We start from the raw sequence: 17,927 nt of genomic DNA, 5'->3' as shown, positions 1-17,927 counted from the left end.
GCCCACACCTCCTCCCTCACCTCTATCCAAGGCCCTAAAGGAGCCTTCCACATCCATCAAAGTTTTACTTGCACATCCACTAATATCATTTATTGTATCCGTTGCTCCCGATGCGGTCTCCTCTACATTGGGGAGACTGGGCGCCTCCTAGCAGAGCGCTTTAGGGAACATCTCCGGGACACCCGCACCAATCAACCACACCGCCCCGTGGCCCAACATTTCAACTCCCCCTCCCACTCTGCCGAGGACATGGAGGTCGTGGGCCTTCTTCACCGCCGCTCCCTCACCACCAGACGCCTGGAGGAAGAACGCCTCATCTTCCGCCTCGGAACACTTCAACCCCAGGGCATCAATTTGGGCTTCAACAGCTTCCTCATTTCCCCTTTCCCCACCTCACCCCAGTTCTAAACTTCCAGCGCAGTAATTGTCACCTTGACTTGCCCGGACTTGTCCTACCTGCCTATCTTCGTTTCCACCTATCCACTCCAACCTCTCCTCCTTGACCTATTACCTTCATCCCTTCCCCCACTCACCCATTGTACTCTATGCTACTTTCTCCCCACCCCCACCCTCCTCTAGCTTATCTCTGCGCTTCAGGCTCACTGCCTTTTATTCCTGATGAAGGGCTTTTGCCCGAAATGTCGATTTCGAAGCTACTTGGATGCTGCCGGAACTGCTGTGCTCTTCCAGCACTACTAATCCAGAATCAGGAGCTATGTCATTCAGAGGGACTATTGGAGAGATGAGAAGTGCTCCATTATGTAACATGTGGTTGGAGTGTCCAGTGGAAACATCAACAGATTTATTCCACAATGGGGAAGGGGGCCTTGAGCTTGGTGTTGGCGTTACAACATTTCAGCATTTAAATTGCGATTAACATACATGAGACAAATCTTTATCACTGATCGTGACCTCTTAAAGTTTTTGGAGAAATTTAGGGAGAAAAATACCAGTCTGTTTCGACTGAGTTTATTCTTGCTGCCATTCAATTTGAAATTATAAAGTTGACAGGGCGAGAAAAAATAAGTTTTGACACAGTGTGGAGACTTGGATGAAGAAAAACAAAAGGCATTCTGTGGCAGGAGTAAAATGACTGAAATCGAATCAAGTTGTTAACATTTGTATGCTCAGAGTCAATGTAATATATATTCATTCCAGTCTACTAATAGAGTTAGATTAGGAGGTCTAAAATGAATCCACCATTGTATATTGATGGACTATTTTATTACCAATGGAGTCGGGAGGATACTATCCCTGTAAAAAGATTATTTTCTCTTGGAATTTTTTTGAAGAGACGCTTTAAAGGCGGAGGTGCAGAACTGTGTCTGAAAACAGTTTAAGTAAATAACTGAGAAAGCCTTTAGGTTTTATTAAAACGGTGATAACAATGGAAGGGTAGTGGCCAGCTCTCCCACACCAGGTTTCCTCGTTTTGTTTTTAGCTGCAGCATCCAGAAGCTGTTCGGAGTCCGAGAATGGTTGGAAGTCTCAATACATGATCCCTCGCTGTTTTCTCTCTGAGATCTCTGTTGATGTTCATTTCTCCTGGATAAGAAAATTGCATGCAAGAATCTGTATTTGAATATATCTTTGTGCCAAGCAGTGTAGACCAAGGAGGTACGGTATCTATTGTTTGTTTAAGTGTTCCACATATAAGCCATCCTGAAATGTTCTTTTCTTTGATTGTATTTTAACTAAAGCATTTAAATAGATTATATTTTGCTTATTGTCGAGTGGTTTGACCAGTCAGCACATATCTAGAAAGCACACTTCACATCTATATTCAAAATAACGAAAGGTTTGGGTCAAAGCGGCCTTCTTAAAATATTTTGCGGGAATCTGGTCTGGTCCACAACACTTATAGACGAGGGGTTTCTGACTGACTCCTGTTATTGAAAAGTTAGTGCAGCAGCTGGGGATGGTTCGCTGTAGGTTGTGCTGTGAGCTGCCTCAGACATTCAGGGAGACCTGATGATTTGGTGACCCAACTTTGGATGGAGCCTGGGGACTGTAGTTACAACACCTGGGTCTGCAACATGAACAACAAATGCAGCAGAGGCTGCAGAGAGGGGAAGCTCTGAAACCACGGAGTGAGTGCGTCTGGGGAAAGGGATCTGCTGTATCCACCCCGGGTTTTCCAGGAACAGCTTCCCAAACTCCACTTAACCCGGGAGCAGAGTGTGAGTGGACCCTGACTGAATAAGGAGCTGGTCACAGAGCGGGGTCACCTCCTTCAACACGACCTGCAGCTTCACACCAGGGGGAGGATGGTGCTGTCAGTGGCTGTTCGGGTCACAGTTTCATTCAGCTTCTATGTTCTGGAACTTTTCAAACAGGACTGGGAGACATAGCCATCATCTCCCAGTATGTTGCCATCAATGTAACCATTCAGTGATGGAGGATATATATGGTGGATGAGGTAAATACATTGTTTCACCCACAGCAGGGAGCTGCCAGGTGTATCCAGTATAATGGGATTCCTGATGGTGCACATGGCATCTGCGGAATAGCCGTGTCAATGGGGAGAGGTAGAGGAACTGAAGGAACACTCTCTGTATTAACCTTGCAGCGTGTCCATCACAGTACATCATGTTGGTGAATACCCCTGTCAAGACAGCAACCACAGCCTCTTCATTCACAAGCAGGCAGTCGTTCCCATCGTCTTCAGATCTCCATGTAGAAAGGAATGAATGTATCTTGGATAAAGGCCATCCCCTTGATACATGTTTGATAACAGCATCCCCCATCACCAACCAAACACTTCAAAACATTCCATGTGTACGAAGAGCAATGGGATCACTTGGAGCATCAAGGAGCAGATGATCAGGGATGGAGCAAAACCTCCCATGTCTGAACGGGTCTGAGTGAACCCCCTAGTACACAGTATCATTAATCCCTGTAATCCCTCTCCATTTCAGTAACATACTTCCTTCCATTATTCCTGTAACTGTAATGACAGGTTATATCATGTTATATTGCAGCTGCCAAATTATTCTCCATTGCCTTTACCTCTCTGTATCTATCTGTAGACCCTCTCCCCTCTCTTGATAATTTAATCTCTTGCTTATCACAGCAACATCACCAAACTCAGTATCTCTACATCTGTTCCATCCTCCTGATCATTGATATAGATTGTGAATAGTGGAGGACCCAGCACTGGTCACTGTGTGACTCCACTGGTGACGTTCTGTCAAACTGATTTAGACTGATTTATCCGGAGAGCCTGCTTCCTGTTTCATACATAATCCTCCCCCATTACTGTGTAACACAGTCGTAAAGCTGAATATGAACAAGGAACATCAGTCAGGAATCCAACCCTTCGAACCTGCTCCGCTATGGAATACAATCATGGCTGATGTCATCGCGGCCTCTGTTCCACTTTCCTACCGTCTCTCAATCCTCAAACTATAGTCTCTTGTTGTAGATTGCGCCACATGAAAAAATATCTACTCCACAGCTACACTTTCAATTACGTTTAGCATTTTACAGATCTCAATGACCTCTCCTTTTATTCTTTTAAACTCGAGAGTATAGGCCTAAACTGCTCAATTTCTCTTCATAAGACAAACACTTCAAATATGGAATCATTCTAATGAAGCTCTTCTGAATTGCCTCCAATGGAAATACCTCATTCTGCAGGACACCCAAACTGTACTCCAGTTACAGCCTCACTAATGCCTTGCATCGCTACAGCAACACTCCCTACCTTTCTACTCTATCCTTTTACAAATAAACGATGAAGTTATGCTTCCATTCCTCATTACTTCAAGTACCCGCAAGCAAGTTTTCTGTGATCTGCAAGCAGGCACCCAGATCCCTCTGCACTTAAGAACTTTGAAGTTTCTCTCCATTTAGATAATAATTTGTCTTTTTATTCGGCTGGCCAACTTGAATAACCCCATATTTATCCACTTTAATTTTCATTGTCAAATGTTTGCCCATTCACCCAACCTATCCATATAGTTTTTAAATCTCTTGCATCATCATTCCGAAGTAATTTCCCACCAAAGTTTGTGTTCTGAAAATGTAGCTATAGTGTTTTCTATCCCGTCAACCGACTAATAATGTCGATCACAAATGGTTGAGGCATGAGAACTGAAATCTATGGCACCCAACAAATTGCATTTTCCAATAGAAAATGACACAGTTAATTCATCTGACTGCATTTTGTTGGTTAACCAATCCTCCATCCAAGCCAATAAATTACTCCTAAACCACTGCTGTCTGATCTTACCACTCAGTCTTTGGAGAAGGGACGTATCTGAATCCTCCATGAAGACCAGATATATTCCATTTCCAGGATTCCCACTATCCACCTTGTTTGTCACATCTTTAAATAACTCAAGAAAACACTTCAATCATGATTTATCCTTTGCAAAACCATGTTGACTCCGATGAATTGTGTTTTACGTTTGCAAATGTCCACAACAATTGATTAGAATAATTTGCCTTAAATTACAATACTTTATTGTTACATTTTACTCCCTAATGTATTCAGTTATTATAAGTTCTTCCCTTTCTAAAACCTTGACGTTTTCTTTGAATTCCTGTTTGATGAGCAAAAGGATTTTAAGAGATGTGCTCCAATTGCTGCATAAGCAGTATGTGTGGCTGACTAGACTCATTATCCTGCTGGTGTACAAAATCATTGGGATGAAGTCTTTCTGGCGTTCCCATGTTGTCACCTCCAAGGCCAGAATGACCACCTCTTGTTGATGCGTTAGAGGGGTGGGGGATTATGGAATTTTCCCGTTGCTGTGTAACATTTTGAGGGTCTGATGGGTCTTCTCATATTCCTCCATAATCGGTGGAGATACTGAACGGTCTCCTCATGTATCCCAGAGATGGGACCAAGGGAGCGATTGGTCTTCTCTTGTTCCCATAATACAAACACGTGTCGGAATTACCTCCTCCTTTCTCATAAAAGAAGTCTCAGATAGTTTTTATCCTGATCCAATTCTCTTGCAACAGACTCGGTGGGTCTGAATGGCCTCCTGTTATCCCAGTGTAACAGACCTCCTGTCACTGTGTGACCGCTTTCAATTCCTATGTTACAGACTTGAGATGGCTGAATTGACTGATCTTGTTACTGTATAATAGGATACTGGTGCTGCATGGCCTACTCTGGGGCCAGTGTTATAGATTCAAGGGGCTGATTGGCCTCCTCCTGTAAATATACATTCAGCTCCAGGGGCTGAACAACCTTGTCCTCTTCTGGTGTAATAGGGTCAAGGCCTGAATATCCTCCTGTTGTTCCTGTGTAACAGGCTGGAGAACGGAATGGATTTCTCCATTATCTGTGTAATTGTCTTCAGTTGATGACTCCTTCCTGTCATCTATGTTGAAATAAGATCTTCTTTCATTTTTGTAAACTCCAATGGCTATTGTATCAACCTGATCATCCTTTCATTATAAGCTAGCACCTTCATTGCAGGAATCAGTTGAGGGATCCATCTCTGAGCTGCTTCCAATATAACAACATCCTTTCTTCATTGAAGAGACTAAACCTGTACACACTACTCCAGATGTGATCTCACTAAGATCCTGTACAGCAGCAGCAATGCTTTACCACCCTGCTGTAAGGTTCGCACCCAAGTTAGAGCTGTCTCAGCTCTCTGGGGGAAATACAGAGCATTGTTGAGAGATCATTGTCCTTCTCTACTCCACTAGCATAATGGGAGATCTGGAGAAAATGTCACTTAAAAAGATCATAAATGATGTGGTGAGATGATCTCTACCATTAATCTCCCCAAATCCCACATCGCTCAGATTCTACAGAATCTTGTAATGTGGAGTGTAAAAACAGCAAGGAGGAGCAAATATTGATGGGAGTTATATATCAAAGTGAAAGCTGCAATACAAATGCTGGACATGTTATAAAACAGGAAAATGAGATATACACATTTGTGGGTACTGCAGTAATAATGTCCTGTTTACATTATATCTAAACTGTGTTAACCCAACTGAATGCTAATGCTGGGAAAAATGGATTTCATGAACATGTGTTAAATGGTGGCGTTAACATTTTGTCGAGCACGGAGCTAGAGATCAGGTTATTTAGGAATTGGTGTTGGATGATCAGAAAAGCTAATTGAAAACTTTGCTCTAGAGGACATTTTGGGATCAGTGACCACCATGCATTGGTTTTCTTTTATGCCGTTTGAGTACACGGTAGTTTTTGGTTTATTTGAAGTAATCATTATAAATTTGAATCATGCAAGCCCTGAAGGTGTGAGGAGAAAGTGGGGACTACAGCTGCTGGAGATCAGTGGCGCTGGAAAAGCACAGTCAGTCAGTGTACCAGGAGCAGGAGCATTGTCGTTTCGGGCACAACCCTTCATCAGGAATGAGACTTATGGGTCAAGGGAGCTGAGAGATAAATGAGAAGGGGATGTGGCAGGAGGCAGGTAGCTAGAAATGCGATAAGTAGATGAAGGTGGGTTGAAAGTGATAGGTGATGAAGGGAGACAGAACGCCTCATCTACTGCATCCTTTAAACTCGGTGTGGTCTTCTCTACATTGACGAGACATCATTTCAGAGAACATCGCTGGAACAGCCACATTGACCAACTCCACCATCTTGTGGTTGAACACTTTACCTCCCCTTTCCACTCCACCAAGGACGTGAGAGTCCTGGGCCTCCTCCATCGCCAAACCCTAACCACCCGAAGCATGGATGAAGAAAGGTTCCTCTTCTGCCTTGGGACCCTCCAACCACAGGGGATTAATGTAGCTTTCACCCGTTTCTCCATTTACCCTAACTCCACCATACCCCAGTCCAATCTTCCAACTCAGCACCATCCCCCCTTTTGAACGTTCCTATGTGTTCATCTTCCTTCCCTCAATCTCGTCCACCCTCCTCTCCGACCTAACCCTTTCAGCCTCACCTTTAACTACCTATTAGGTCAAAGGAAGCAGCTTAGAGAAATGCCAAGTGTTGTAGTAAGCCAGTGGATTCGGAGAAATGTAGGACCCAGCAACGGATGACCAAGAAACTGATAAGGAAATCAAAAAGCGAAACAGCATGCAAACAAAAGAAAACCATAAAGACTGCTAACGAAAACCATAAAGACTGTTAAAGAGAAACATAAAGACTGCTAAAAAAAAGTGCATCAGTGTAAGAAACATAAGTAAAAACAAGGTCAAATGTGGAACAGTAGGAGTGTGGACAGGGTAATCTATTGAAGAGAAAAGAGAAATCACAGGGGAAAGAAACAGTTTCTTTGGGACTATCTTCAAGGCAGAATATCCAGAAATTCTCCTAGAAATACCAAGTGACATTGGGACTTGTGTAAGTAAAGTCTAAGACCATTCTTATCAGTGTTGAGGTCATCTTTGAAAAGAAAGCTGGATTGAGTATCTATAAATCTGACAGATCAGATGTACTTCATACAAGAATTTCAGAGGAAGCAGCAATAGACGTATTGATTGCATCTCAGATTTTCATGTTATTTTCCAATACATTCCGGACAGATATTAACCAATCTGGATTTGGCAAAAGTTATAAATATTATCCAACAGTTTAAGAAACGATGAAGGTAGAGAGTGGTGAACTACAGATCAGTTAACTTGTAATCCGTTGTCGGGTGTCTCTTGGGCTGAATTACAAAGAACGTGTTACTGGATATATAGAAGGTAATGGGAAAACTGGGGAGGATGATAATGCATCGATGAAACGAAAACCATACGTGGCAAACATTTTTTGGAATGGTTTGAAGATGATTCTTGTGTACGTAGGCATCAAGGAGCTAATGGACAACGTATCGTTGGATATTCAGGAGGATCTTTCTTTAAGAACTCTCCCACTAACATCATAAGGAAAGTTAAAGTGAAAGGAATTGGGAAGAACGCATGCAAATAGGAAACGAAAAATTAGGTTTACATTCATGTGAATGCAATTGCAATATAGAAGATGTTGTGCACCAGTTGCATAGAGTGTTACTGAGACTAAACTTAGAGTATTGCGCACCGTTTGGAGTCCCAATCTAAGATAGAATATACTGACTACAGAGGAACTGCAAAAGGTATTTTCCAGACTAATCCATAAAATGGCAAGATTGTCTGATGGGGAAACTCAGCCTGTGATCTCGAGTTTCAAAACATGAGAGGTGATTGTAGTGAAACTTAGAAACTTAGGAACATTGAGGGGACTGAATAACAGAGGGACATGGAGAAGTGCAAGCAGGCGAGATTAGAGAGAATCCCACAATATTCTACACGGTCAAGTAGACCATAATAATTAGCAAACAGTGTCCATTAGAAACCAAAGGGGCAATCTGTGTGTCAACCCAGAGAACATTGATAGATTGTTACATGTAAACATCACAGCTGTTTTACTTGGGACAAGGAGGATGCAGGTACAGAATTCGAGAAGATGGACTGGAAAGCACTTGAAGAGATTGATGTAAAATCCGAGCGGAGGTTTGAGGCTTTGGTTCGTATAAAACTGGATGGATCCGCAGGTCTGGATACTGTTGGAGTCAAGGGAGGAAATTTTAATTTGAATCGGACCATAGGGGAGGTACCAGAGGACTTAAGAACAGCTAATATGATTACATTTCATAGTAAGGGTGGTAGAGATTTGCCAAGGTAACTATAGATGAACGAGTACTAGATCACTGTTCAGGAAACTATTGGAGTAAATAGAGAAGGAGAAAATCGAACACCAATCAGAATCTCAAGGTTTGATCAGGGGTAATCATCATGACTTTATCAGAGTGAAGTCACACCTAATGAATTTGATTGAATTAATTTGAGGAGGTCGCTAATTTAGTTTTGATGCAATGCCTTTGACAAATTTCCACATGGGAAACTGAAAAAAATAAAGTAAAATCTCAGGGTATCGAGGATAACTTGACAAGTTACAACGAAAATTGTCTTAGTGTCAGGAGGCAGAGGGTGGAGTGAGAAGGCTGTTTTTGTGATTGGAGACCAGTGTCCCCTGGTGTACCACAGGGATCAGTGCTGTGTCCCTTATTGATTGTAGCATTCATAAATGGTATAGATGTCAATCTGGAGGGGGGGGTGGAGGGGTGGGAGTTGTGATAAGTAAGTTTGTGTTTGACACAAAGATTGGCCGGGTGGTTGGCAGTGAGGAGGAAGTTCTGATTTTACAGGAAAATACAAGTGGAATGATCAGATGGGCAGATCAATGGCAGATGGAATGTGATCCTGATAAATATGAGGTGATGTACATTGGAAGGAGAAACTAGACATGGGGTGTACACAATGATTGGCAGCACACTAGGGAGCTCAGAGGGTGTTTCTCCACACATCCCTGAATGTGACTGAACAGGGTAATGGACCAGTTAAGAATTGAACTTGGGTGGAGCGTTTATTAATCAGGGAGTAGATTATAAGTGCTATACAGGGATTGGTTTAGTCCATGATGGAGTACTGTATGTCGTTCTGGGAGCCTCATTACAGGAAGGATGTGATTGTACTGGAGGGGGTTGCAGAGGAGATTCATCAGGATTTTCCCTGGGGTGGAGCATATCAGCTATGGAGAGAGGCTGGATAAGCTCGGGTTGTTTACTTTGGAGCAGAGAAGGCTGAGGGAGATGTGATTCAGAAGGATAAGTTAACAAGGGGTATGGACAGGGTGGATAGACAGTAGCTGTTCCTTTTAGACAGAGGGTCAAGAACAAAGGAGCACACTTTTAAAGTGAAAGGTTTGAGGTTCAGAGAGGATTTAAAGATTACTTTTTTTCACCCAGAGGGTGTTGAGGTCTGGAATGTACTTCCTGAGAGGGGAGTTATCACGGCTAATCTCTCAATCGTTAAGTATACTTGGCCGAGCACTTGGAAGTGTCATAACATTCCAGGCTATATGCCTGGTGTTGGAAATTGGGACTAATATAGATCGTGCTGTATTTCTGTTGGTACAGAGACTATGCTCCTGTGCGTGTATGATGTGGAGCTGAGCAGCTTAAGACAGGAATTGATAGGTTTCTGAAGATAATGTTCACAAAGGTTATAAGAGTGAACTGTTATAGCTTGTCAAATTATGTCAATGTGAGAAGTATGAAAAAACAGTGCGGGTTCCTTCTAGTTTGAAACCAGAGAATGGAGAATGGGAAACAGGGAAATGGCAAAACTATGAATCCACAACTTCAGTTCTGTCTTCACAGAACTTTCTGAATATACCAGGAAAGTCCAGTGTGGGAAACGAAATAGTACATGGAACATAGAACATAGTAAGTAAATGGTTTGGGAGAAATTATTGGGACTGAAAATAATGGTCATAGACAACACTAACATAGATTTATGAAATGGGAATTATGTTTCAGAAACTGACTGGGAGACAAATGAAAGAGAAGCAATGGATGTAAAACACGTGGATTTTCAGAAAAAATTGTTGCTAAACCTCCCAGCCTAATTTGCAAAATCAAATCTTAGTGGATTGGAGCGAATATATGGACGAGCTTCTAGAATGGGACAGCTGGCAGGAAACAGTGAATAGAAATAAACAGTCACGTGAAGCAACAGCCTGAGATTGTATTTAAGGTATGGTTCTGTGAGTATGACTATGTCCCTGACACCCCATCAGCTTCCCTGGATATCTCCTCTCTCACCAGCAGGACATACACAACAGAAATGGCGGCACGGTGGGATACAGTTGGAAGGGAATTGTTCTGGGAGTCCTCAACAGTGTCTCTGTATCCCATGATGACTCATAGTGTTAGTTTGCACATGGAAAAGGCAACCTCCTGCTGATTACCATGTAGCAGCCTCTCTCAGCTGATGAGTCAGTACTCCTCCATGCTGATCAACACTTGGAGGAAGCTCTGACGGTGGCAAGGGCACAAAACGTACTTTGGGTGAGGGATTTCAATGTCCACCATCAAGAGTAGCTCAGCTGCAGCATTACTGATTGAGCTGGTCGTGTCCCAAAGGATATAACTGATAGACTGGGTCTACAGCAGGTGGTGAAGGAACCCACAAGAGGGAAAAGCCATATTTGACCACAGCCTTACTAATCTGCCAGTTGCACAAGTATCTGTCCAAGACAGTGTCGGATAAGAGTGACCACTGCATAGTCATTGTGGAGATAAAATCACACCTTCACATTGAGAATAACCTCCATAATTCTGGGTGGCACTATCACCGTGCTAAATAGAACAGACTTCAAACAGAACTAGCAGCTCAAATCTGGGTTTCCATAACGTGTTGTGGGGCATCAATAGCAGCAGAATTGTACTCCAGCACAACCCCATGGCCTGGCATATCCCCCTCACAACAATTACCATCAAGACAGAGGATCAACCTTGATTCGATGGAGTGTGCAGGAGGGCAGGAGCAGCACCGGGCATACCTGAAAATGAGGTGTCAGCCTGATGAAGCCACCAACCAGGACTGCTTGTGCATCAAACAGCACAAGCAGTAAGTGACAGGCAGAGCTAAGTGATTCCACAAGGAACGGTTCAGGTCTCTGCAGTCCTTCCACTTCTAGTTGAGGATAGTTATGGACAATTAAACAAGTCATTGGAGGAGGAGATTCCACAAGTATCTCCATCCTGAATGATGGAAGAGACCAGCACTTCAGTGCAAAAGATAACGTTTATGCATTCGCAATAATCTTCAGTCAGAAGTACTGAGTGGATGATCCATCTCGGCCTCCGCCAGTGGTCCTCAGCAATTCAGTTACCAGTCATCAGCCAATTTGGTTCAGTCCACGCGATATCCAGATTCAGTTGGAGACACTGGATACTGCAGAGTGTACATACTCCGACAACATTCTGGCTATAGTACTGAAAGGTTGTGCTCCAGACCTCGTCACTGCCATAGCTAAGCTGTTCCAATACAGTTACAACAATGACATTTCCCCGATTACGTCGAAAATTACCCCAAGTATCTCCTGTATATAAAAAGCAGAACAAATCCAATCCGGCCAATTACCACCCCATCAGTCTTCTCTCGATCATCAGTAAAGTGGTGGAAGGTCTCAGTGCTTTCAAGCAGCATCTGCTCAGCAATAACCTGGTCAATGACGCCCAGTTTGGGCTCCACCAGGGCCACTAAGCTCCTGACCTCATTACCGTGGTTCAAACATGGACAAAAGAGCTGACTTCCAGAGGTGGGGTGAGAGCGATAGCACTTTAAAACAAGGCTCTCTTCGACCAAGTGTGGTATCAAGGGGTCTTAGCAAAACTGGAATCAATGGGTATCAGGGGCAAAACTCCCCACTGGTTAGAATCATACCTGACACGTAGGAAGATGGTCATGGTTGATAAAGGTCAATCAACTCAGCTCGAAGTCTGTCGGAGGCCTTCGGGCAGTGGCCTAGACCCAAACATCTTCAGGGCTGCTTGAGCAATGACCTTGCCTCCATTTTAAGGTCAGAAGTGGGGATGTTCGCCAATGATTGCACCATGTTCAGCAACATTTGTGGTTCTTCAGATACTGAAGCAGACCATGTCCAAATGCCACAAGATCTGGACAGTATCCAGGCTGACAAATGGCAAGTAATATTCACGCCACACAAATGCCAGACCGTGACCATCACCAATAAAATACAATCTAACCTGCCCCTTGTCATTCAATGGTGTTACTATCTCTGAATCCACAGTGGACTGCAGCGGTTCAAGGCAGCTCACCACCACCTTGTCAAGGGGCAACCAGGGACAGGCAATAAATGCTGACCCAGCCAGTCACACCCAGATTCAGGAAATAAATATTATTTAAATATAATAACAGAGGAAGGTTTCTGGGATATCGCAGATATCAGTGCTCAGGCCCCATTTGTTCACACTACCCATTAAACATTTGGTTGCAGGAATCGAATACAATATATCCCAACCTGCTGACAGAACTAAAGGATGTTGGATTGGGAGTGGGTGAGGAGGTTGTAAAAAAGCTTCAAGGTGACTAAGACAAGAGGAGTGAATGGGCAAATACGTGGCAGATGGAGAGCAATGTGGGGAGAGGTGACAGTGTGCCCTTTGGTGGGAACAATAGACTGGAAGCCTATCGTTTGAAAAGGGATTGTTTGCAACATGTTGATCTACAAAGGGACGCTTGCTCCTTTTTGTTGTTTCCTTCTGCGCAGCCTCTGAGGTCCCTGCAGCACAGTGAGGTCTGAACCCACAAGGCAATACTGGGAATGGCATTGGCACACTGCCCAGTGTACATAGAATGACCAAGTAGGGAACTGTAACAATGGAAAGGATCTGGATCTCCCTGCAGACCAGTCACTGAAAGCAATATTGCAGGAGCAGAAAGCAGTTAGGAAGGTAAATGGGGTGTTGACCTTCATTTCAGGGGGATTTGAGTTCAGGAGTAAGGGTGTCTTACTGCAGCTGTACAGGGCCTTAGTGAGACCCCATCTTGAACATTGTTCAATATTGTGTGCAGGTTTGGTCTCTGTACCTAATAAAGGGCAAACCCAACAATGAGGGGGAGCAGCGAAAGATGACCAGACCGATCTCGAGGATGACAGGCTTGCTGTGGGAGCAGAGTTTGGGGGCGACTGGGCCTGTATTCCATGGGGTTTAGGAAAATGTGTGAAGATCTCAGTGAGATCTATAAAACTCTGACAGGGTGGGACAGAATGGAAGCAGGGATGTGCTGTGATGTCTAAAACAAGTGGCCGCAGTATTAGATACAGACAGGCTATTCTGCACTGAGATGACAATAAATGTCTGCCCTCAGAGACTGGAGAACCTGGGGAATGCGCTCGCACATGGAAACCAAGACACTCAATATAAATACAGATTTAGAGACAGTAAAGGGATGGTGGGAGAGCAGGAGTACGGTGGGGAAATGAAGGGCGAGGTATCATTGTATTTAATTGGGAGCAAACTCGATGTACCAAAGGGACTACTGCACTTCCTATTTTATAGCTTCCCACGGTTAATCACATTAACAGATATATTCATTGTGTGGGATAAGTGCATTGTGGAGATGTTTGAACATGAAAGACAATGAGGAAGGCTCAATGTGATGTATGGCCTACTCCATTCCTGATGTTTCTGTGTAGTCTGTGGGAAAGCTGTTTAAATGCTGTCACAAGCTCTCAGATGTTAGGAAGGAGGTTTCTGCAGGGTCAACAGGACTGTTTTTCCCGTTCCCTTTTTCCGATACTAAGGCTGGGGCCGGGTGTTCTGTCCAGGTTTATCCTTTAAGACCTCAGAGCAGTTTGATACAATACAGTGTCTTGTTTGGCCGATTCAAAGATCATTGAAAAGTTTTATCACAAGTATATGTCTGCAGTTATAGATAATCATAGATAATCATAGATAACAGCCTCCAGTCTGACAAGTATCCTTCCACTAAACCCTCTGCTTCCTACCATCAAGCCAACTGTGTATCCAATTGGCCAGTTCCCCCAGCGTTCCACGTGATGTAACCTTCCAGAGCAGCCTGCCATGTGGAACCTTAACAAAGGCCTTACTGAAATCCTTGGAGACTACGTCTACCACTCTGTCCTCGTCAACCTTCCTTGTCACTTCATCAAAGAACTCTAACAAATTTGGGAAGCATGATCTCCCACTCACAAGTCTATGCTGACTGCTCTGAATCAAACCCTGTGTAAGTAATGGGTGCAGACAATGGTCTGCTGTGCTTCATTGTAAGATGATCCGAGTGCATAAGTAAAGCCAAATTCCTGCTGTTGTAGAGCCTTGCTGAGAGAGCATTTGGGGCACTCTCTACAGATTTGATCTCCTTTGTAAGGAATAGTCTCCTTACCACAGACACCAGTGATGGTAACAGGAGGATAGAGTGAAGAAGCTGAGTGTTTAATCTGTAGTACTGTGAGAGACGAAGAAATGGTGACGCTGAAACACGAGGAGTGGCAGCGATCTCTTATTTCCAAAAGAGACATTGACAGGGAGAGAAATTCCATTCTTTACCCAGGATTGATTGGTTTGATTTATTGTCACGTGTACCTCAGTCCAGGGAAACACTTTGTTTATGAGCAGTGGAGGCAGGCCATAGTAAGCATGGCCAGACAGATCATAGGGTGGAAATAGACTTGGACAGAGTAAGACATACAGGTTACACTGAACAGGACGTGCACTAGACAAGGTCAACATGAACAAGATCAGCATTATTTGAACTTAGAGAGTCCATTCATCAGTGTAACGTGACATTCCTAATAGTTTATATGCCTTAGTTAACTGTGCAGTTGGCGAGTGAACGCGTACTGAACGTCAGGTTGCTCACAATCCCCAACAGCAGCCACAATACTTTCCATCTGAAACAGGTAGCTTTTCTCAACAGCTTCCGCACTGCACAGAGAACACCAGGCTGGCATCTCAGAGATGAAAGATGCCTTCTTGAGACTTCACACAAGACATAAGGCTTCCCTCCTCACCACTAGAAAACCACATTAAAGTCCCACGTGTGTATCATAAGCAACGGAGCCAGGAGGAACAACGTGGAGCAGTCTGTCTGTGCAGCCTCTGCCCCACTTGTTCATCATGTTAGAGCATCAGTCTGGAGACAGTAAGGAGTGCCAATGCTGGAGATCAGAGTAGAACCTCGATTGCTGCAAAAGTACAGCGGGTCAGGCAGCATCCGAGGACCAGGAGAATCGATGTTTCGGTAATAAGACATTCATCAGGAATCAGCATCAATTGCCTCATTATGTCCCTGTGCAAGTACGTTGAGGGGGAATGGCCTCTCACTGTTTCTGTGAAAGTGACTCAAGGAGCTGAATGGCCTCATCCCATTGCTGTGTAAGTGACCCAAGGGTCTGAATGGCTTATTCCTCGTCCGATTGGACAGGGTCAAGGGCCGGATTGGTTACCCCTGGTTCTTTTTGAAAGCTCGATGTACTGACAAGTGTGATGATACTGCAGTTTTAAGAGGTTATTTTGTCCGGGTTTCTTTTAAGAGAGAGATTGAATAACCATTACCAAGCTGGATAGTTAAGACCACTCGAGTAAACAACGAGGGAGGCTTTGTGTTTATTTTAATGCAGCCTGAATGGGTGTGGCCAGCTCTCACAGATTAGGATCTCTGGGTTTTGGTTTCTCAGTAACATCAGAAACAATTGGGGTCTCCACAGAGTTGGAAGCTTCAGTGAATGTCTCCTGCTACTTTCCCTGAGTTTTCTCTTGGTGCTGTTTTTAATTCCTGGATTAGAGAAATGTTTGTGACAAGCTGTGTCTGAATATTGTTTTCTGCCAAGGGCTGTGTTTATGTGATTTTCCTATATTGGAACATTTCATTAGTAATAGTTCATAGGTCTATTATTCTGTTAACTTGTCCAATAGAATTAAGTTATTCTAGATTCCTCTTTCTTTGGTTTCATTTTATCTTTCGTGTTTCAATAAATGGTATTTTGCTTCACACCCAGGACTTTGACCTGTCACATTGCGTCTAGAACAGACACTTTACATTTCCATTAAAATAAAAAAAGAGTCTAGGCTACCACCTTCAAATATTTTCGAGGGGCTCTGGTGTGGCCCATCACACTAGACTCCTTCTCTTTCTGAGTAATAGGCTGGAGGCACTGAATGGGCTGTCCCTATTCTTCTCCAATAGTGTCAATGGGCTGAATGGCTTCCTCATATTCCTGTGGAACCAGCGTGAGATGCTGAATGAACTCTATTTTACTGTGGCAATGTGCAGTGTCAGGCAGTGCTGTTACATGAATATTGCAGCACTTTAACAGCACAACTCTCAATGGAGTCTGGGTCTTGCTGCTCATGGACAGAGACCAGTTCAGCAGCTGACGGGGGACAAAATGTTCAGAACATTGTGGAATGTTCGGTGACCATCCCCACTTCTGATCTTATGGTGGGGAGGGTGAGGGTGGGGAGACATTGATGAAGCAGCTGAAGCTGTTTGTGAAGAGGAAGCTGTCCTGAGGATCTCCCACAGAGGTGACCCAGGACTGAGATGATGAACATCTTCCTTTGTGCCATGTTTGACTCCAAACACTGGAGAGTTTACTCTGATTCCCATTAAGTCCAGCTCCTTGATGTCAACAGAAGTCAACCATTGCCTTGATATCGGGGCCAGTCATTTTTACCTGGACCCTTGTCTGAACTTCTTTTGTTCACATCAATAAGCCATGATATAAGAGCAGCAAGTGTTTTCTTCAAACAGGTGGGATTGACTGTCAGGATTTCACTTCTCAGGAGTGTTCTGGGAGCGAGATTACTGAAAGTATTTGAAGAGGAGGTCGATGGATATTGACCTGTCAGAGTGGTGAGAGCTATGAAGAATTGGGTATGAAAGATGATTTGAGACCAGGAGCAGATCAGTCACGATCTTAGTGAAGGGCAAGGCAGGCTTGGGGGGTGAACGACCTGCCCCTGTTTCTGATGTTCTCACATTCTGTTATTGGAAGGTTAGTGGGTGTTATTTTCATGGATGTTCTGGTATTGCATATTGCAGTCAGGAAGAGCAGATGATTTTGTGAGCCATCTCTGAGTGAGGTATATGGGCTGTATTCACAGAGAATCTGGGTCTACAACGTGACCAACAACTGAAGCACAAGTTGCAGAGAGGGGAAGCTCTATAAAGAGAGATGAGGGGACTCTTTCATACCCGTGCCTGGATTTTCCAATTACGTTTCCCAAATCACCTCAAAGCGTGTGTGACAGTCTTGAGGGACTGATTGTTCTCCTCTGGTTCTGTGCACCAGGTCATAGGAGTAAGTGGCCTCCAACTGTTCCTGTCTAGCAGGTATGAGGGGCTGAGTAGAACACAGAAACATGGGACTGAGGAACAGGAGTGGGCCATTCGATATTTTGACCCTTCCCCACCAGGAACTAAGATTCTGGCTGATCAGGTTGGGGTCTCAGGCCCACTTTCCTGTCTGTATCCCAATATCGGTGACTCACTTCTCTGTCAAATATTTAGTAATGCAGCTTTCAATCAATTTGAACATAGAGGCACAATAAACTTCCAGTGAAGAGAATTCCCACTTGAATGGTCCTTTGAGAATTTTTCGTCACCCCTCTTACAGAATCA

Source organism: Chiloscyllium punctatum, chromosome 21 (assembly GCF_047496795.1).
Source record: "Chiloscyllium punctatum isolate Juve2018m chromosome 21, sChiPun1.3, whole genome shotgun sequence".
Lineage (NCBI taxonomy): Eukaryota > Metazoa > Chordata > Chondrichthyes > Orectolobiformes > Hemiscylliidae > Chiloscyllium > Chiloscyllium punctatum.
This window is presented reverse-complemented; position numbering follows the sequence as displayed.